Source organism: Cibotium barometz, chromosome 10 (assembly GCF_041138505.1).
Source record: "Cibotium barometz isolate CiBa-2024 chromosome 10, ASM4113850v1, whole genome shotgun sequence".
NCBI classification, from domain to species: Eukaryota; Viridiplantae; Streptophyta; class Polypodiopsida; order Cyatheales; family Cibotiaceae; genus Cibotium; species Cibotium barometz.
This window is the reverse complement of record NC_141055.1, coordinates 40824570-40847953: the sequence shown is the minus strand read 5'-3', so window position 1 is coordinate 40847953 and position 23384 is coordinate 40824570.

Sequence of the window (23384 nt, the reverse complement as noted above, 5' to 3'; positions counted from 1 at the left end):
GGTCACATGCTCCAGAATCCACATTGTGGTGGGAGTCCACTTACAAGGTTTTCTCACTCCCTAGTTGCAAATTGAGAAGCACTAAATATTCCCATTCCCGTGGCCAAGTTTTAGAAACTAAAACCCACGCACAATTGGAAGTGCTTGGCTAAGTTCCTTTGCAGGCGGGAAGGCCTGGTTAACTTGGTTTGTGTGAAGGTATTGTAACGCCCTTGTGAACCTGTCGCATATCGCATGTTGTCCCAAGGATGCTTTTTGTGCCCATCATAACTTTGAAACTGTTATGTGGGGTGGGTGCATGTGTATGTGTTTGTGTGCCTGGGTTCTTGTCGAGCCCACAAAAGGGGGAAGATGGGGTTTTCACATGTGGTGGGAAGAAACAACTCATGCACTGTTGAACCCAATGCATATGTCCCTATGACGGTTTTTCATTTCCAATGGATTGAGATGTAGCCATTGATTCCCCTCAAGACAAGTGTACTGCATGTTTATAGTACATTTGTGTCCCTAGTGCTCTTGATGCCCCACTATGCTCATTTTCAAATAGTTCTTGTTGTTCCATAACTTCCCATCAATATCATGTAGTAAAGAGCAAGCTTCTTTTCTTTCTCAGTTGCTAAGGAACCACTGATTTTGGAATTGAATGCTTTTAGTGGCATTCAAATACAAGAAGGAATGAGAGGAAATGCTTCAGTTAATGATGATGATGGGATTTGCAATATTGTGACCTTTGCTTGGGTGGCATTTACCTACAATCTGTTGTCACTAGACTCTAGACATTGGTTCATTTGAGGTGAAGCCACTTATTCCATCTTAGAGAAAAGATACTACACATGAATATAAGCCTCTTCCTTTGCAGAATCTATCTTTCTCAAAGTGTTACTCATGTCCTCTCTAATTTAGCCCCCATTCAAGAGAGAAAACATACTACATGTGAATTTGAGCCTCTTCCTCTACAAAATCTTTCTTTCTCAAGTTTTGCTCATGTCCTCTCTAGTTTGGCCCCCACTTTGAAGCATGTATATTGCTCCTAGATTTGTCTTCAAAATAGTAAAGACTTCTTAATCATCGCTTCTTGATTGTGCACAAAGCAAAGCTAGCTGGAATCAAGTGATTTAGGTGGCCTTGGTACATAGAAAAGGATAAGGGGGGAAGCTTAATGGTAATGGTGATGATTATAGATTTCAACATTTCAAAATTACCATTACTAAATGATTTTGATGACAATGATTGATAGCTTTTACCACTATAAATTCAATTTAGCTCGTACAAATCAAGGAACACAATATCATCATTAAGTTTGAGGATTTAAGGTCATATGTGAAAATATGACTATGGTTTTACAAGCTAGCATTTTCTTGTGGGATTTCGCGTGCACATTGGTTGTGGGGGGATTTAGCTATGTCCACCTATGCACTCTAGAATCACTTGTGTAAGCTTGAAAGTTATCATTCTTATCATCACTAAGCAAAGCGCATAATTTGACATCACCAAGTGACAGTAAAGATAGTCACTATTTACATAACAATGCAACATGCCTAGTGCAATATTCCTAGTAATTCTTTGAACAAGAAGAATGCTTAAATAAGAAAGCATCCACATATACAAGCCAGTCCCCATGTGCCCAAACTAACCCAATGTTCAAAATCGAACCCCACCTACTCAAGTATACAACCAACCATGAACTATCTCCAGACTATGTCTTAAGGGAGCTCACAACACGAAGATGCTCGCCACATAAATCACACTAAATCTAACACCCTCTCTTATTTTCATGGTTGTGAAGTCGATGTCAATATGTCGATGTTGAGGCTCGATATGCATATTGCCTCTAAGTGGCACATTTATCGTAACCTCATCGGCAAAACAATTAGAGAAATCTCCCATCCATATAAATCTACTCTAAACCTCCAAATGAGTGGAACTCCATGTTCTCCTCTAGTACAATCTTTCAGTACCTTGATCAACACCTACTCTTAGTGACCACTAGGACTCTCAATCAAATATACCTTGGAACTTGTAGAAGAAGGGAAAAAACCATGTGAGCAATAACATGCTCTAGAAGTGTCACACATCATCCGTGCTAACTTCTACTTCGAGTTATTCTCATTCGACCAACTAACTAGGTCATGATAAATGACTCTCGTCCTCTAAATACTATTACTCATTTTGGTCAATCTAGGAAGCCACCCGTGTGTTGCATGGTAACCTGAGGTCGTCTTCCTCTAGTCGCTTCTCCACGGCCTTGTCAATTTTATCTAGATCTGTACCAAGGACTCAAGTCCCCCCTTTTCGATCTCAGCACTTGTTAATGAAATGTCCAACTATCTTGGACCACTAGGATCTCACATGTCGAATGTTGGTGGGAGACACTTGTCAATGACAATGTCCAACTGTCTCGGACCACAATGATCCAACATGTCGAACCTCGGTAGGAGACACTTTCCCCTCCATTCAAGAAAAACATGAGCAACCTAAATCCATGCACATGAAACTCATACACTCCCACATCATGAAGTCTATACATTGTTCCTCTGCCATTATCCTAAAAGCTTAATGATCCCACTCAAAATCATATGCACACCACTATTTCTACATCACCAAAATCATATGCACACCACTATTGCTACATCACTAAGCCATAACCACAGCTACATCACCAAGCCACAACCTTTGCTTCAATAGGTCTTAAGCCACCCCGCTTGCCACACAAGTCCTCACACCAATAATGACTATACCTTGTCTACACCATTTAAAGAGCCACCCAAATGTAACACCCACTTTCTCAACAATACTCTACGTGAATTGCCTCCAAGCATAATGTATCTTTGCTAGCTGTGCTTGTGTTGGGAAGAAGCACCCACACCTTGCACACTGAGTTGATGTCTATGAGTACATCGTTATAGTATGTGTTGTATATCAATTCTCCACCCTCATATTATATTATCGAGGTATCACCTAGCGCATGCTTGGATGGCCCCCATTATGAGTAGCCATGGTCGAGCACCATGGCAACCTCGCATTCACACGATAAGGTAGCCTAAGAGGCCATATGATTTGGACATGGCTTGGATTAGATTAGGCACATTGCTAAATAAGCTACATTCAACAACACTGCAGTGCACACGTGCTTCCTTGCATTCTGATGGAGGGAAGCTTGTACCATTTCTTACGAACATGGATTATGAAGATGAAGAACAAGAGCATGATGTGCTACAAAAAGGTAAGCCATTCCCTAAGTGGTACATGTAACTTTTGGATGGAGCATAACCACTGGCCACACACCGAGGATGCAACTCAAGATGTTTACAGATCTAAAAGGCTAGAGAAGCATAGTAGGGCTCATAAAAATCTTGTGAATCTTTCTCTTATGACATAGGTACTCAAGATTCAAGATCCTACCAAAGAGAAAAAGGGATGCCTCTTGATTCCTCGCTTTCTCAAGAAATCACTGAACTCGTTAATGGATAAATATTCTCTCCCAACATCCAATCTTGGGGCATTTTATTTGCATACCTTTTCCTTCTCAACCAAGGATTTAAATTTCTAAAAGTGAGCAAACAATCCCACTTTTCCCCTCCATGAAGTAAATCCATACTTTCCTAGTGTGATCGTCAATGAATGTAATATAGAAGTTGCAACGTACAATTGTTACAGCCTTGGTACATCCAATGGCCCTGCATTGACGTGATTTTCATGCAGGAAAGTATGCTTGGCTTGCTTATCAAGCTGGAATGCGTCACATGCTTTGTGTATACCATTAACCTTAAACTTCGACAAACCTACAAAATAATATTTTGGGCCTACATAGACTTCAACCATTCACATGACCAATGTGCTTATGCTATGTGTCAATATTTGCAATGATATATGTCCCATACATAAACATTGTTACCTTTGTTAACATCTAACGTAAATATCCTACCATTTCTGTTACCCTTTGTAACCAAGTGGCACTGATTTGTAACCAAGTGGCACTGATTTTTGAAGTCCTCTATAAAGCACCCTTGAGGATCACTTGTTGTTGCAAACCCTACACAACCATTTGTCCAATCGAAATCAAATTTTTTGTAATATTAGGAACATGAAGTATATTTGTCAAGTACTTTATTTTTCCATCCTGCTACATAGACAATGGCACTTTACCACCACCATGTGCAATGGGGTGTGCAGTATCATCACATGTGTCCACATACCCTATTTTTTTCATTTTTTACTATCTCTAAACCACTCACCATGGTCATGTGGTTAGAGATGCTAGAATCCACATATTGAATATCTCCCAACCTTGACACATCTCTCTTGTTGTGGAGTTAAGCATATGCTTCTCACTTTTGTCACATCACCCTACTTACTTGATGATGCATAGTTGCCTTGCTGCAACTTTTTCCACTTTTGATATCACTTTGCTTTTTATAGCAGTGATAGTAATAACACTCCATGCTATTTGCATTTTGATTTCTTTGCTAACCACCTCGGCCTCTCTAGCTTCCCATATCTCTAGAGTGGTCTCTTCCACTTGTATGAGGCTAATTTTCTTCTTCTTCTTGTTGTTATTACCTCTAGTTTTGATTTCCAAATCGATCACCACCACCACATCCTCTAGATGACAATCTACCTCTACCTGTATTTGAGTAAAAGTCCTCTTCATATGAATTTACGTAGGGTGAAACTGCCTCAAGATTCATCTCCGGATGAGGAGAGCAATAAGTTCTTGAAAATTTGGAAAGTTCTCTTGAACTCCAGTGGAGGTCTAAAACTGATTGTATTCCTTGAGTTGAAAAATAGCTATGGAGGATCAAAGATGGTGATTAAACACATGATTGATGAGGCATTAAAACTAAAAATGATATTTAGCACTAATGTGATTAAGTTAATAAATGAGCATAATGATGGCATACTTTGAGGCAAAGCAAGATGATCATTTCCATTAGATAAGAGGCCTTTAAATAGGATGGAGTACATGAGATTAAGAGTGTAATTAGGTGTTAATACACCATTTAAATCATCTCCACCTTTCCTCCTATATTTATGCACCTAAAAGTGACCTTTTTTGCCTAGATTTATGGACTCTGCTCATCAAACTTGACTGGTGTCCTCCATCTCTCTCTGCCTTTAAGCGTATCCAACTGACCATCTGCTCTGTTGTTCGTGTCACCCCGTTGATGTTGTTTCAGAGTTGTAGTAATAGGCTTTGACAATAGCTTAAAGCTTTCAGACCTTTGTTTGTAAGGTTCTAATTTGACCTTTCTCTTCATACACAGCCCCTTGCAAGAGGCCATTCACATGCATAATACCTTTTTTTGAAGAGAAGGACCTTCGCAAAAATTTCTATCTAGTTTCTATAAGAACTTGACCACATCATGGATAGCAAAGTGACTCTAGCACACCCGTGAGAAAATCAACGAGTTAAACTTCTACACTTGGAAAGTGCAAGTACACATGTTATTGCTAGAAAAAGGTGTATGGAGTGTTGTGGTGCACTACCTTGACCCACAGAAAAATGAAGAACAAATTGCTACATGGGATATGAAGAATGGCAAAGCACCTAAAATTATTGTGTGATGTTTGTGGGAGGAGCCGGTTTTATTATTAAATTGACCTTAATAAAAAAGCTGCCGAGTTACGGTAGTCCTTGGATAGAAACTTCAGTGAAATATGCTAAAATCTTCAGTAAGAAAGAGCTTTACCATCTTAAAATGGGTCTTCCAAGTCCACCTCCATGAAGCTCTCAAGGATGCCATAGATTGGTCTCTCATGGACCATCTCATCTCTTCCTTGCTTGTTGCTTGAAAGGGACAAGTTGTAGTTATACAAAAAAATACCCAAAACACAACTGAAATTACTTATGTTTCTTGAAAGGGACAAATTGTAGTTATACAAAAAATACCCAAACCTTAAGAGAAATTGCTTATGCTTTCTAAGATGTGGCCGCTATTGACCTTCTAGTTTCCCTAAGCATGTAAGGAATTGACACTCAGTTGGTTAGTCAAGCTTATCGGCCATGTAGCTTGAGGACATCCAGGAGGTACATCCTCTGAACAACATCTCTCTCTAAAGGAGTGTTGGAATCTTAACCCCACTCTTAAAAACTGCTTCATGCCACCAATGAGAAGAGTGCCAAGTTAGAAGTTGAGTTTAAGAAAGCAAAAAGAGAAGTCCATAGTCTTCGTGATAGGTTCATTTGCTGCCCAAGGCCACCTAGGAGGAGTTAGCTAACATTCACAAGTAGGACACAGATTCCCTTTCGTTACTATACCAAGCACTGAAAGCAACCAAGGTTACGATAGACCTAGGTATATGAAGCCCAAAGGGACCAAATCCTAGATAAGGTTAAGTGAGCTAAATTTGAGGAAGCCCAAGCTATCTGTGCAAATGACAAGTCAGCAAAGAAGTGTGAAGACTTCTTTGCTGACTTCCTCGTCAGCCCCAGCAGGCAGAGCAGTAACTAGAGAGGCCTACGTAAATGAAGCCCAAAGGGACTAACTCCTAGATAAGGTAAAGTAATCTAAATCTAATCGTACATGCAGTTAACCATTAGCAAAGAAGTGTAAAAACACCCTCGCAAAGTAGTAACCAAAGGGGCAATTAAAGCCCTCACCAAATTCTATGAAGACTATAATTAAGCCATGGCCAAGTGGATAGCTCGAGAAGCAACCTATACCAAGAGCTCCTTCAACATAAAGAAAACCTCATAACCCAAACACATACCCCCTTGGAAGGCATGACCAAAAGAATTTGGATATGCTTCTCTCATGGGCAATTGATGTCGACACCTTACCAACCAATAGTTGGTCCCTCGTGGTGGATACCCTTAACCTCAACAACCTCATCAACTCGACACAGCCTAAATTGATTGTTGCCTATTGCATGTTGAAAATGATAGGTCACTCTAGAAGATATTTTAATCTCACCAATTCATCATGGTCATCACATGCACACACACACACACACACACACACTCACCCACACCCACACATGTGTATGTACGTGTCCCCCACCACACACGTGTGTGAGAAAATTGTTTACATATATGAGAGGTGTCATGCCTTCTAATTTATTATACTATTATTAAATTTTAATTATTAATTTTAAAAATACATCACAAAAACATCTAAAATTCAATATCTAACCCTATCTCAACCCCCACCGTCCACACCATCCGCATCAACACTGCACCTTTCACCATCTTCTTCTTTGACCAAGCGATCTCCTTTATTTGGTACGACACTTTTTAACTCCATTGAATCCCATCTGGTTGTATCCAATCTTGCCACATGGTGCCACTTATTTGTCAATTCCACACTCTTTTTACTAGGAAGATCACTTTGTTGAACTAACGGCACTACATTACCTCAACTACACCCACCATCAATGAAGATCTACTTCACACGACCATAGTAGCCATGTAGGCCCTCATTCCCTAGCCTACTGAAAAAAGCTCATAAATTGGCCTACAACTAAGCACTATGAAGCAAGTCATAGGATTTCTAGGTTTAACAAGTTGGTATAGAATTTTGATACCCAAGTATGCAAAAATAGCTTCCCCATTAACCGCACTTCTAAAAAAGGAAGTCCCAATCAGATCTTTCCTTTGTTAGTTTATGATCCCATTTTTGGACCACATATCTACCTATTTTGTGTATCTTTGTCTTTCATGGGTGTTAGGGAATTCCTTATGCATGCTTCTAAGCTTCAAGGACCTCTAGCGGAGACTCCCAAAGTGGGTTGGTAAATAATTTGAATTGTACCATTAAGCATTCGCTACACTGGAATAATTAATGAAGTTGAAGTTTTGACTAGTCGCTCTTCACATATTGATGCATCTGACGAGACAACTTGTTGTTTGTATATTTTCATTGTTATGATACAAGAAGAAGCATGTACTTGTAGCTTCTCTATTTTGGGGAAAGGTTTCTTGTGTTGCTTTGGCCGCCACACCATTTGACATGGGTGTGCTTCTTCTTGTTTGGCACATAAGTTGGTGTGAGGCTATTCTTTCCTTGATGCCTTTAGGCACCCAGATGGTGGAATTACCATCCTAATATCCTTGTAGGCATGTAGGCACCCTATGGATCTTATAATGAGGGGTTAGTCCCTTCATTGTTGAGGTTGCTTCCTTTATGCAAGTGGAGAGGATCATGTGGATTTCTTTAGGATCCACACATTTCCATTGCCTCCATAGAATCCATGTGCTTGTAATAATTTCTTGGGAACCCATAATTGATGAGTTGGAAGAAGTTTTTATTGGGTTCTTTTGGATTTTTGCTTTGCAGAAAGATTGATGAGTACTCTGCTTTCCAGGCTTTTGAGATTTGCATTAAGTGTGCTGCCTTAAGTGTTGCTTTGGTTGGTGACGTTACCAAATCGGATTGCTACCCTCAAGTAGCATTGAGCTACTAATAATAACTACTTCTCCAGCCACCTTTTGCCATGAAGCTATCTTGATATTAACTTATGTGGTGGTATACCTTCTTTTTTGGAATTGAAGGGCTAGTACCTTTTTTAGCATTTCCTTACAATGGAGTTGTGATAGTTGTTGGTTTAGGCACCATTGATGATGAGGCTTGGGCTTTCATGAGAGGGGCTACCACACTGATGGCAAGGTCACTTGGATAAATTTACCTCTGTCAAATGTAGTGATGAGACCTTTGATGATGTCGTTAATGACTTAGACTTGTTTTCGAGAGGGGCTATTAGGATGAGGTTTTTATGATAATATCCTTTAGCGAGGTTGGTTTCGAAGAGGGGCTCTCAGAGTATAAGCTTCATCACGACTTACTACTGATCTAGATGGTAGATCAGTAGTATTGATGTGGCAGTTGTTAGAGGGGCTATTTGCTTGGGCACAGGGTCTACTCATGTTGAAGGGTTACCCTTGTAGAGTAAGATTTAAACTATGTTGTTGGTGTCGACGACAGGGTATAAAAATTCAAAGTGGCTACTATCGATTGTGAGAGGTTGTCAAGTTAGAGGTGGAATCCTTTTCTTTTGATGGCACTGAAGATGGACCTGAAGGGATAGAGACTTTGTTAGAAAGAAAATTTAAATGAGAAGGCAAGTTTTCAAGTCTAGGAGCCTTTTTGGAGGAACCTTGTAGCCTTTTACGCTTAACATTATATAGATCTTCTTTCAGCATCTAATTATCCTTATCACAAAGTGGTATCACCGTCTTTATGTTGTGGGCCTTCAAAGTGCTCCTAAATCATGGTTTTGCACTAGTAGCAATAATCCATTCCCATCCCATAACTAAGTTTACTTCCAACACAAACTCAACCACAAAGAACTTGCTATTAAGGGGATTAGTTTACATGTAGATTGTATGTTCAAAGTACCCCAAACATGGCATATTTATCATGGGACCTCATGTACTTCTTGAAGATTTAGACAAACTCACATATACATCAAGGATTAAACCATAGACTTGAATCCAATTGATAAGATAGATCATGGTATAAAACAAGAAAAATAGAGCAACATCACCATCAACACACTATTGGGTGCAATCTCCCCCCTCATGTGTGTAGCAACATCAACATCACCATCAACACACTATTGGGTGCAATCTCCCCCCTCATGTGTGTAGCTCCCACTTCCATGACATGAGTATTTTGAGAATTGTATTCAAAATATATTCCAAGGAGCTAATAATATTTGTGCGTACAAAATTGGGCTTGCTTTTTCACTTTTACTACAAAAATAGCTCAGACACTAGGGCTTGTTCACACACTAAGTGTTAATAACCAAAACTTTCTAACATATGTGCTAAGAATATAACAACGCCACGCACAACCATGCATAAATAATATGTACAATAATTTGGCAAGTGGCCAACAAAATAATACAAAATAATAATATTCCAAGATGATATAAACAAGATCCTCCATGTGCGACATGCGCGCTTCTCCTCACCTATCTTACAAACGTAAACGCATTAGTTGTTCCAATTAATTGTCTTCTCTACAATTAATCCTAATATAAATGTTGATAGGCACAAACACAACATACACTCACCACTTGTTTCACTATGATGAGAGTATCATTATACACATCATCTAGCATGATGGCATGCATTGCCACTTGTTACACTTTAATTAGCATGGTATACCACTTGTTACACTTCAATTAGCATGGCACATCAATTGCATAAACCACTTGTTACGCTTCGCCCGTGTGCAGTTATCTAGCATAGTCCACTTGTTTTAATTTGACCACAATATAGTTGTGGTCAAATTGTCTAGCATAGTCCACTTGTTTCAATTTGGCTACAATACAATTGTCTATCATAGTCCACTTGTTTCAATTTGACCACAATACAATTGTCAAGCATGGCAGTACTTGTTACACCTCAACAACATACACCCATCAAGCATAGTCCACTTGTTTCAATTTGGCTACAATACAATTGTCTATCATAGTCCACTTGTTTCAATTTGGCCATAATACAATTGTCAAGCGTGGCACTACTTGTTACACCTCAACAACATACACCCATCAAGCATGGTATCAAGCTATACTAATAACACTAGGTACTGAGTATTTGATGTGGGGTCACCCACGATACGAATTCACTAGGTTGATGTGGGCTCACCTACGATACCAATTCACTAGGATGGCACACTAGTGTTCGGGCATCCTCGTTTAGCTAAAGAGGGTGGACATTATGTAACATCCCTCCTGCTTGGATAGAAATTGACCTCAGTTGCATGTTTTCTTATTGTGAGAAAAGGAGATTATTGTCTTACCATATATAAATTCTAGTATCTTTTCTAAATATGACAAAAAGATATTGTGTCAAGGACTTCTATGTGTAATAAATTCTCAAAAGTCATAGTAGTCGGGGTATTCTTCTTCATTAGCATCGATCATGTTTAATCCAAGTGATCAATTTTGACTTCGGTGGACAATTCGATGTGATATGTCCAATCTCGTTGCACCTGTAACACTTCTTTGAATCATCTTTATTAGCTTGTTTGTGAGTCATCAACCTGGGTATCAATACCTGTGTTATTGCCATTAAAGGGTTATCAACTCATTTTGGAGGGGTTTTAGGTTTCAAAAACTTTGATGTCGAGGTTTGGGGTGTCATTACTTCCTTGGGAAACCATTTTTCTTTTCACAATTCACGACTAAGAAAATAGCCGAGCTAAGAGAATGTGGTTAAAACATGTTCACTTTTGATCGGATTGTGGGTTTCAAACCTGCTATGAACTTCCTTCTTTCATCTTTGGTTCAAACTTTCTCAATTACTTGTATTTGTAACAAGGTTTGCCAAAATATTTTCACATAAGCGGATATATTCTCTTTCTCAAGCTATCTAAAAAAAGACCATTATTGTCTAGCCCTAGCTTTGTATTGTAAGGGTAAGAAATCTTTCTTGATGAGTTTTTGAAATCTCTTACAAGATTTTGGTTTGTGCTTACTGGTTCTAATGACGCTCCACCATAATGCTACATTGTCCAGTAGCACATTTGATTTTGTTTTTCTTAGAGAATTTCTCCCTCGAAAAATAATCATCCAGTTGATTGAGCCAAGTAAGTATGGTGTGCGCATCCTTCTGCCATCAAAATTCTGAAAAGTAAAAGCTTTGCGGCTAATCTTCTTTTCTTTCGTAGACTCTTGAGCTCTAAGATAAGATTATATGGTTCTCTGAATTTGATCACCATCAGAGTCTGAAGATGTAGCATTAACATGTTTATGCCTCTTTTTGCAGGATAATCTAACTTCTAGATCCCTTCTCAACTAAAAATGAAGAAGAAGCACACCATTACTTCCACCGCCACCGTTGCGTGATGGAAGGGAGAGAAAAAGAAAAGCTGACAGCCAATCGTATAGTCCCCATTAGTGGATGGAGGAAAAGGAGGATATATTAAATTAAGAAAAATAAAATGAAAAGAAATTTTCATTGTTCTTCAAGGAAAAGAAAACTCCAACACAGTGTTGCTTTTAAAGAAGGGGAAAAGAAAAATCATGAGTCTTGCATTATAGATTTTGAGCATACAGAGTGCTAGCAATTTTGAGATTAGGCCCTTGATCTCCTCAATGTGCTGATTCCATCCATACTGATGGATTATGGAGAGGATTAAGATTTATGAAGGTGATTTTGGGAAGAAGAAGGGTGGTTTCTATTCAAAAAGAGTGGTTTTCTGCATAAAGGTGGCTTAAGACCTTATCCCCTTGATCCAATGGCTCAAAATTTTTCCATAAACCTTACAATATTTGTCCATGAGTTCTTGAGTCTTTTTCTTCTTTACCCTTTGGATTTTTGTGAGCTTCTCCCTATTCTTCAAGTCCAAGTACCAATAGCTTTGATACCACTGTAATATCACCTCATGTGCTTCTTAAAGATTTAGACAAAGTCACATATACATCAAGGATTAAACCATAGACTTGAATCCAATTGATAAGATAGAGCATGGCATAAATAGAGCAACATCACCATCAACAAACTATTAGGTGCAATCTCCCCCCTCATGCATGTAGCTCCCACTTCCACAACATGAGTATTTTGAGAATTATATTCAAAATATAGCCCAAGGAGCTAATAATATTTGTGCGTACAAAATTGGGCTTGCTTTTCCACTTTTACAAAAATAGGTCAAACACTAGAGCTTGTTCACACACTAAGTGTTACTAACCAAAACTCTTCTAACATATAAGCTAAGAATATAGCAATGCCATGTACAAGCATGCATAAATATTATGTACAATCATTTGGCATGTGGACAACAAACTAATATGAAATAATAATATTTTGAGATGATATAGACAAGATCCTCCATGTGCGACACGCACACTGCTCCTTACCTATCTCACAAACATAAACACATTAGTTGTTCCAATTAATTACCTTCTCTACAGTTAATCCCAATATGAAATGTTGATAGGCATAACCACAATATACACTCACCACTTGTTTCACATGATGAGAGTATCATTATACACATCATCTAGCATGGTGTGTATTGCCACTTGTTACACTTCAATTAGCATAGCATACCACTTGGTACACTTCAAGTAGCATGGCATATCAATTTCATAAACCACTTGTTACACTTCGACCATGTGTAGTTGTCCACTTGTTTCACTTTGACCACAATACAGTTGTCAAGCATGGCACTACTTGTTACACCTTAACAACATACACCTGTCAACAAGCATGGTCTCAAGCTATACCAATAACACTAGGTAACCAACATTTAATGCGGGGTCACCTATGATACTAATTCACTAGGATGGCACACTAGCGTCCGGGCGTCCCCATTCAGCTAAAGAGTGGACATTATGTAAAAATATTCATGTTTTATGGGAAAGGGATCCACTGAAGACCATCTTTTAGTGTAGGTTGACCTACCTAACTCCCATAGTTAAAGGGTCATGAGATTATGTTTAGGGCATGGATAAAGTTAAGCTTAAATTGTGTTGATATTTCCAAAGGCTTTAAATCCTACATCAAATCTTGGAAGATTTAGAGTAGGGTCAACTTTGGGCTTTGGAATTTCAAGCTCCATGGATTTAGTTGGTAAAGGTTCCATTTATGGCAATGGCTCCTCCTCTCGTAAAAGCATTATAAATGTACGCACTAGGTGTTTTAAGGTGATAGTTTATATTGATTGGTCAATAGAGTACTGAGAGCTCTAAAAGCCACCCAAAATGATTTGTAATTCCCATTCCATGTCAACCTCCTCAGGAGAATAGAAAATAACCCCAAAATTTCCATGTATTGCTTCAATTTTTCTAGGGGTGTCCTAAGGATACCCAAGTTTCCCCCCGATACGATGGTGTGACTAACTTTAGGACTAATCAATGCTTGTTTCCATTCGTTCTTCAAGGAAATCTAGCCAAACTTTGATAGGATTCTCAAATGGAACCATGGACATTTTAGTTTCACATTCAGTGTTTCCCATTTACTTGGAGATATAAGCATTGAATCTTCATTTCGTGATTCATTCCAAAAAAGCTGGTCTAAAGCATAGTCTTTCTCATTTTGACCCACCACATTTTAAAGCTTGCCTAATGTGGTGCTCAACATTAAAAATGGAACGGAAGGACCCCTTCCTATGTTCAGTAGAGCTTATTTAGAATCATGTGAAGACCTTGGAGGTTCACATGCAACATTGAAAAACCCTTCAACGTAAGTGTTTAGATTGAGGTTCTAGTCATGATTAGATTGGAGAGGTGCAATGATGGAGGTTACATCATCATAAGATGAGATTGTATCTCCCAGTGCAAATTTATAATGAGATGTCATCACAGACTCTCTAGATCTTTTAATCACAATGTCCTTAGTTAAATACTGACTTATATTATCATCTATGGATTTTTCCTTTGATTTATACTTATCGTGCTTCAATGGATTGGTTTTAGTACACACAATGCATCGTTCGCTTGAAAAGGAAATTGGTACTCCTCTTCTTGTTGGTTTTGGGGAATTCTTTTGGTTTTAACAAGATGTGGTTCAATGTTAACTGGTGACCTAGTTAACACCTCAAGCAATTTGAGCATGGTCACTTGAGCATTTTGTTTGCTAAGGCTCTTGTTCTTATCTTGGGGTGATGGGTCGAGGGTTGGTGCTTTAATTTGACCTTCACTTGCACTATGCTAGACCTCATTTTTCCACCTGATACTTCATGGATTACTAGAAAGTTCCATCATTCCTTCCCATGTAACGAGATATAATTTTTCTCATTGGTTTGAATGAGTCAATGGAGTCAATGTTGGTTCAGATGTCTCTTGCACAATTTTATATCGCCTTGCCTAATAACATTGTTGGGAAGGGATTTCAATGGAGAATGAAAGTTTTCAAGTTGAGGATCCTTCTAGGAGGAAACTTGTAGCCTTTTACACTAAGCATTATATAGATCTTTCAGGTCGATTTATATAGCTTTTTACACTAAGCATTATATAGATCTTTTAGGTCAAATTATGCTGATCACAAAATGGTATCGCCATCTCCGTGTTGTGGGCCTTCAAAGTGATTGTATTGCTCCTACAGCATGGTGTTGCACTATCACAACAATAATCCATTCCCATCCCATAACTAAGTCTACTTCCAACACAAACTCAACCACAAAGAGCTTGTTGTTAAGGGGGTTAGTTTTCATGTAGTAAGTACCCCAAACATGGCATATTCCTGTTTTCCATGAAAGGGATCCACTCAGGATGAGCTTATAGTGTAGATTGACCTGCTAAGTCCCATAGTTAATAGGTCATCAGACTATGTTCATGGCATGGATAAAGTTAGGCTTAAATTGTGTTGATATTTCCAAAGGATTTAAATCTTCCATCAAATCTTGGAAGATTTATAGTAAGGTCAACTTTGGGCTCTGGAATTTTAAGCTCCATGGATTTAGATGGTAAAGGTTCCCTTTGTAGCAATGGCTCCTCTTCTCATAAAGGCTTTAGAGTACTAAGGCCGCTTTGGGCTTTGGAATTTCAAGCTCCGTTAATTTAGATGGTAAAGGTTCCATTTGTAGCAATGGCTCCTCTTCTCGTGAAAGCATTGTGAATGTAATCACTAGGTGTTTTAAGATGATAGTTTGTATTGATTGGTCAATAGAGTACTGAGAGATTTAAAAGCTACCCAAAATGATTTTGTCAATGCCCTCAAATGTAACCTAGAAATCCCATTTCATGTCAACCACCTCAAGGAGAATAGAAAATAACCTCATATTTCCATGAATCACTTCAATTTTTCTAGGAGTGATTATAGGTTATTCCTAAGGATACCCAAGTTTCCCTAGATACGATGTTGTGACTAGATTTAGGACTAATCAATACTGGTTTCCATTCAACATTCTTTGGGGAAATCTAGCCACACTTTGATAGGATTCTCAAATGAAACCATGGATGGTTCAATTTCCCATTCGGTGTAAGTTTCCTAGTCACTTGTTGAATCTTCATTTTTCGATTCATTCCCAAAACATTGTTCTAAAGCACAGTCTTCCTCATTTTGACCCTTAATATTTTCAAGATTGCCTAATGTGGCGGCCAACATGAAAAATGGCACTAAAGGAACCCTTACCATGTTTACTAGAACTTGTTTAGAATCATGTGAAGGCCTTGGAGATTTACGTGCAGCATTGGAAAACCCTTCAACATAAGCGTTTAGATTGAGGTACAAGTCATGATTAGATTGGAGGGGTGCAATGATGGAGGTTACATCATCATAAGATGAGATTGTATCTCCAAGTGCAAATTTGAAATGAGTGTCATCACAGACTCTAGATCTTTCAATCTCATCCTTGGTTAAATATTGACTTACAGTATCATCTATAGATTTTTCCTCTGATTTATACTCATCGTGGTTCAATGGATTGGTTTTAGTACACAATGCCACTTCCGCTCTTGAAAAGGAAATTGGTACTCCTCTTCTTGTTGGTTTTGGGAATTCTTTTGGTTTAACATGATGTGGTTCAATGTCAACTAGTGATCGAGTTAACACCTTAACCAATTTGAGCATGGTCTCTTGAGCACGTCGTTTGCTAGGGCTCTTGTTCTTATCTTGGGGTGGTGAGTTGGGTCTTAGTGCTTTGATTTGACTTTCACTTGCACTAATGAGGTGCTATACCTCAATTTTCCTGCTAATACTTCATGGATTACTAGTGATTTCCCATTGTTCCTTCCTATATAACACGAGCAGATTTTATTTTGAGCATTGATCTCTTGTAGCAAATTTCACATATATTGGGTCCTTGGAGTCAATGTTGGTACATGGTGTTTACTTTACCTCCATTTGGCTTAGGCTTTCTTCAAGCTTCTTTCCATTGTCTTGAGGTTTAGTCTTAACCTCTTCATTTTTTCTTTGGCTTTATTGGGTTTATGAGAGCAAATTTTCTTTTGAGCACTTTTAGCAAATGTCACATACATTGGGTCCTTGGAGTCAATGTTGGTACATAGTGTTGCCTTTACCTCCCTTTGGTTTAGGCTTCTTTCCATTGCCTTGAGGTTTAGTCTTAACCTCCTCATTTTTTGTAACTTTGGTTTTATTGGGTTTAGGAGGTTATGAACTTTTTTTGTTTCTTATTGGGTTTATTGGGTTTAGGAGGTTATGAACTTTTTTTGTTTCTTATTTCAAGACATTTTCCTCTACCCCTTGTGTAGAGTGTTCTTTTGCAGGGTTTTTGGATTTTACTTGCAAATTTGCTTACAAACGTGTGAGCACATTTAGTGGAACCATGGATAAGTTTCCATTCAGCACACTTAAGATATTGAGTATTGGGTGTTGCATGGCATCTCTCCTCGAGTAGTCTATGAACATGTGATTGATGGCATATTACTCACACATAGGTTGTGTGGTATCAAGAACTACATGTGCATTTCACATTGGGCAGTCTACAACCTTGTATGGTCCAGGACAATAGAAGAACTACATGTGCATTTCACATGGGTAGTCTACAACCTTGTATGGTCCAGGACAATAGAAGAACTACATTGTTTGTCTAGTTGCTTCAGCAATCTCTATCCTTGGTTTTGTTTCTATTTGAGTCAAGTAGACTTGTTGCATGTGAATACACAAATTGTGAGATGTCATGACCAAAATCCTTACAATGAACGCAATATAGTAAGACTGGCTTACGGTATATGTAATGTGAATTGGGATGGTGGTACCCACAATGTCCATAGCACATTAGGTCTATAAGGGAAGGGGGTCATAAAGGATTGTTGAAAATTTAGCTCATCGCCTTTCTTATAGTGTGACTTCTAGAGTTTTCACGCAAGGCATTATAGAATTTTGTAAGGAAAATTAATGTCTCATTTCTCCTTTCTCTCATTGGTTTAAACAAGGAAGCTTTTATATCAAGGGGATCTTCCATCATGTTATCGTCTAAACAAATTTCTTCTTTGCTGCAACATTGATTAAAAGAGTAGATTTGAGACTATGATCAAATTGTACAAAGCGTTTTTCTTTAATCCCATGAGGAAGCATCACTTCATTTGTGTATCATTGAGTTTCTCCTAGTTCTCACATTGTGAGCTTAGGGTTTTCATGCATAAGATGTAATCCGTGCAGTTTCCTCAGGTCTTCACTCTATCCTATAGTTATGTTGCAACACTCTACCTAGGACCTTTTTTCAAGAATCCATAGTAGATAAAGGCAATCTTTAGAGTTTTAGAATTTACCTTATTTGTAGGAATCAACATGATGAACCATCCACTAGTCTTGCCCACTAAGCTAGATTTAATGCATGTACCTTGGCAACGCAATCTGGATTTCCAAATGCTTCACATTGATAAACATTTGCATGAGTTAAATAGGGTCAATAGGTCCATTACATTTTCCCATGAGATTGGAAACTTCTATGGACACAAGTCTAGATGACTCCTTATTGGGTGTGATGTGTAGGTCCTTCTTTGATTAAATTACCATGCAATCCTTGTTCAATCGCCCTTCTTACATTGTTTAATATTGTTATAGTTTGGGCATTTAGGGGTTGCAGGGTTATGGGGTAGCATCTCTAAGAATTTGCAAGAAATCTAGACCAACTATTGTAGTTGGCATAGGACCATTTACCACAAGAATAGAAGTCACCAAGGGTTAAAAACCCGGTGGCACAAATGGAGGTATGAGATTAGTCAAATACATAGCAGTTATGATTGGGGGTTGTTCTTAAGGCATAGCAGTTATGATTGGGGGTTGTTCTTAAGGCATGGGCCACAAGGGTTGGTAGGTTTAAGTTGTTGGATTAAGTTTCGATATTGGCACGTTTAATTGCCCTAAGTTATCCATTATATCCACCATTTTTGTTTTTGTTTTATTTTAAAAGTTTTTGTTTTTGTTTCCTTGTAGCTCGAAACCACCTTTGTATGCTTGGTCTTCCTTTATGTCTCAACCGAGGATCCATTAGGGTCCATGTGCATGGGTTTTCTCTTAGGCGTTAGGACATGTGAACACCCCCTAAGAAATATTTTCGAAAAAAAGTGTACATGCCAATAGTTTTCTAGATGGTAAACAAGGTCTCAAAATCTACTCGATGAGTGTCAAATCATGCATTTTTTTCTAAAAAATGTCAAAATGACAATTGTTGCAGTGCTTTTTCGAATATGTTTCAGCTAAAATTTGGAAACACATTCTATGAGAGAGTTGTAGTATTTTTGGAATATTATAACTTTATTCTTTTGACCATGTTAAAATGGTCTTATAGACTATAATCCGAAAGTGGTTCACAAGCTTTTGTTTTATTTTAGCGTGTTTTTTGGCCTTTATTTTACACTCGACTTTTATGACTGCTTGTTGGAGGCCAAAACAATGGAAATCAGCTTGGTCAAATCAAGGAAAGATTTAAAGAGCACGGAAATATCTTCAAGATGAGCACTAGAACATGTTTACCAGCCTCACGGTTTGAAAGATGCAAGCTACTTCTTTTTCATAACCCTTGTTTTTTACGCTTGAATATCTAAGAGAGAGTCACAGTCATGACAAGCTCTGGTTTTTCATGCCAATTTTTTTTAAAAAAATTTAAGCTCAATTTCACTTCTAATGGACTTAGATGATCTAGATTATATGGATACCTTAACAAACTTAAAGCATGAAATTTTTTGATGCGATTTTCTCAAGAAATTCACGCGTGAATATCTAGGAGATAGTTTGGTTTTTCATGCCAAAACGTTTTTCAAAATTTGGGTTTAAAATCACTATATAAATGTAGTTTAACAGTCAGTTAAGAGGTTATCCCCTTACAAACCTCAAAAAATGAAAATTTTCCAACGTGAAAAACTTGAGCTACTCACGCATGAATATCTAGGAGATAGTCACGGCTCTAACAAACTCTAGTTTCTCATGCCAAAAAAAGGGTTTAAAATCAATTCAAGAGGACTTTAACAGTTAGTCCCTATCATTTGATCACCTTCCCAACCTCAAAATTTAGAATTTTTTTCAATGTGGAAAACTCGAGATACTCATGTGTGAGTATCTAGGAGCACTCTGTTTTTTATGCAAAAAAGAATTCAATTTTTTAGGATGATATTTTCAAGATAATATTTTCTAGTCTTGGCAAGGCGATCCCTCCAATCGTTGAGTGATTTTCACTACTTTTTCCAGTGTGATTTTTTTTTTGGTTTTTCATGCTAGGGTTGACGTGTCTTAAAATATTTATTTTTTTATTTTTATTTTTTATATCATCCTTATGCATGTTTAATTTACACTCAATGTGTTTCTTCTTACAAGGTTGTGTTTCATGCAGATATAAATGACAAGAAATGGTGGTCTATCATACAAGTCACTCCACGTTCAAAGAGTATTTTTCAAGATAGGGATATTGAAGAGATCATGGACGAAGTGGCAGTCAAAAATGAACATGCGGAGGGTTAAGTACAAGGTGAAGAGTGTGAGATACCAGCAACTAATCAAGACGAACGTGTCCTATCCAAGATAATGAGGAAGGAATTGAATCCGAGCATAATGATGATGACGATGAGGCTAATGTTGTGTCCACTACTAGTGGGATAGATCTTTTTGTTGATCTTGTAAAGGGACATATGGATCTTGAGATAGACTGATTAGCATGTATGGATTTGATGAAAGATGTAACAGACGTTGGGCCAAGCTCACCCTAATTCATTAAATAATTTCTCAATTTTCTAGTCTTGGTTTAGTCCATATTGGATTGTATTACAATACATTTGGTGCTTCTTTTTTTGTGATATTGGGATCACATTTTGTGCTTCTTCTTTTGTGATATTGGGATCACATTTTGTGCTTCTTCTTTTGTGATATTGGGATATTTTGAGCTCTTGGGAATGCTTTCTGGAATGTCTATTTTTTTCCCAGTACGTGGCTCTACTCATAGCTATACTCGTGATTATAGTCGCACTTATAGCCACGTATCAGTTACACGTGGCTATAGTTGCATACTGAAATGTTGTACACCTTGCGTACCTACCTGGGTCCCCTCTCTCTACTCTGTCTCCTCTTCATGTGGTTGTGCTCCATGGCCAATTATTATTATTATTATCTTTAAAGTGGTTTTTGGAATCCGTTTGTGTGGAAAGGGTGGTTTTGAAATTCAAATTAGGAAGCATCCTTGTGAACTTCCTTGGACTGTGGCTTGGATGTCCTTGTGCTAATAGCTTGTGACCACTATTTCCTCATGCTTAGACTAATAAACAAAAGAAGTTGCCAAAGAGTCATGTCCACCTTGCGTCTTCATAGATCCTCCATCAAGTCATAGGCTTTGATGCCATGACCAAGCTCAAAATGTCCCAATAGGATCTTCCTTTTCAGATCTTCTTCTTGCATTTCTATGTCGCATGAGAAGATTTGGCCTCTTCTATGTTCTCCTCCAGTCAAGTGCAAGTTCTTTTACCCATAAGAACCTCCACCTCAACTTGTTTAGCATTTCCCGAAGCTATTTCCTCAATATACATGCCCAAAGCATTAGCTCCTAGCATAGAAGATATGAGAGCTTGGATAATTTTAATGCATATGGCCACCTTCATGGCAATGAATAGCCTCAATTCCTTTGTTCACCCTTCATCTCGTAAGCTTCACATCTTACCATATTTGCTACGATGTTGTCGACTTCCTATATGCTTACACTAAGGTTAAGCTTTATAAGGCATAAGACTGAATAAAACAAGATCATGAAATTTTAAAATATTCTTTGAGTATATTATTTTTGCATATTTATAGGCTCTCCAAAAAACACAAAAGCAATCTTATGCTTTTCCCAAAATAACCCTCAAAATTCGCTAAAAAAAACAACTCCCTTTATCCAAGACACATAAAACCTAAGCTTTGTTTAAAATAAAAACTAAGATACCTTTCCTATTACCTTAAAGATCCCAAAGATAACTAATTGATTGACGATTGTGCCGTCAAGCACAGAACCCCCAAGTCGAGGATAAATATTGCCCATCGACAAAAATAATGAGATCCAAAGGAACCCAACATTGACCCCAAGTCAAGGAAAAAGATTGCCCATCGACAACGATGAGATATAAAAAAACCGAATGTCAATGCACTAATGTTGACGTATTATGAGTTTATTGCCTTGATTAGTGTGTCATTATTTGAGTTTTAATCTGACTTTAATCAACTTATTTTTTAAATCATAAAGTTTATCACTTGCTTTGATCCACCCTATAAAGCCTCCTAAAAGGATCATAGCAATGGTACTTTTATGGGAAAAGATTAAGTGGGAATAAGGAGAGATTAGAGAGATAGAGTTATTGAGTTTCCTTGTGAATCCTCTAGATAGAAGTGAGCGTACAATGGGTAGACTAGGCTACAAAAGGAATCACTCTAAGATTTGCAAAAAAAATATTTTCAACAAAGAAACCCTAAGGTTATTAAAGTGTTTAATGCATACTTCTGGAGTGAAGAACTTATCATTGAGGTCTCAAGTAAGCAAGAAATCAAGTCTAAGGAGAAGAGCAATCATGTAACAAGTAAATCAATCTTTGGACCAACAAAATTCAACGTAAAGGACAAAGGAGTAATGCATATGGTCATTGCATTAATGGTGTTATGGTAGAGCTCTTGAACCCATAAATAGGGCTTATATATCCATGATGACTTTAGACTAATCTAATCTAACTCAAAATTAAGGATTTCAGCTCTCTTTCTTGCATAAGAGAGGAGCTCATATTAAGGAGCTAGTTAATCTTTAATTATTTTTGAAAGTAGCTCCACCACAATGATCCACGTCATTTAATCAATTTATATAATTGTTTTATGCCTTTCGCATGACTAGTGCTTGATGCAAACTTGTCACACAGTGTAAGGCTTGTGGGATTTGGTGATACCCTTGGACATGTTTATAAGGGCATTTTTATTAAAAGACTAAGGTTATGTAAAAGGGTAGGAGAAGGGTGTGTGTGTGAATGGACTTATGGTCCACTAGCTCACCTATTTAAAGGTGGAGCTAGAAGGCATTTTGATAATGAGCAATGGCCAAGTTGTATTCATAAGCAACTTAATAAACAAGATATGTTCTTGTATTTTGAGTCTCTCTCCTCCACTCATATTGATCTAGCATAAGCACCACAAATTTTATCATGGTATCTAGAGCTAGGCAACTTGCAAGGTGTGAATAGGTCAAAAAAGTGGTTTTTAGAGGGCACCTCATCTACCCCCAGCCAGTGGAGGCCTTCCAGCAGTTTGAGGAGGCCAAATCTCGGCGTGATTTCAACTAGAAACTTGAAGAAGACCTCCGGGCGTTCAGGTTCGTATAGGCAATTGATGGATTACATCTCTTTCACCCGTGCCATTGCCGTCTGAGCAGGCCGACGCACGATTTCTCTACAGCGCATTTCGTACACAAATTCGCAGCTTGTGGTAAGAGTTAAGCCACATAAACTTAGGGCTTTTAAAGCCCATAGTCTCAAGGTTCTACAGCCCAGAGATGAGCCCCAATGGTTGCTCGACGCGCGCGTAAGAGGCA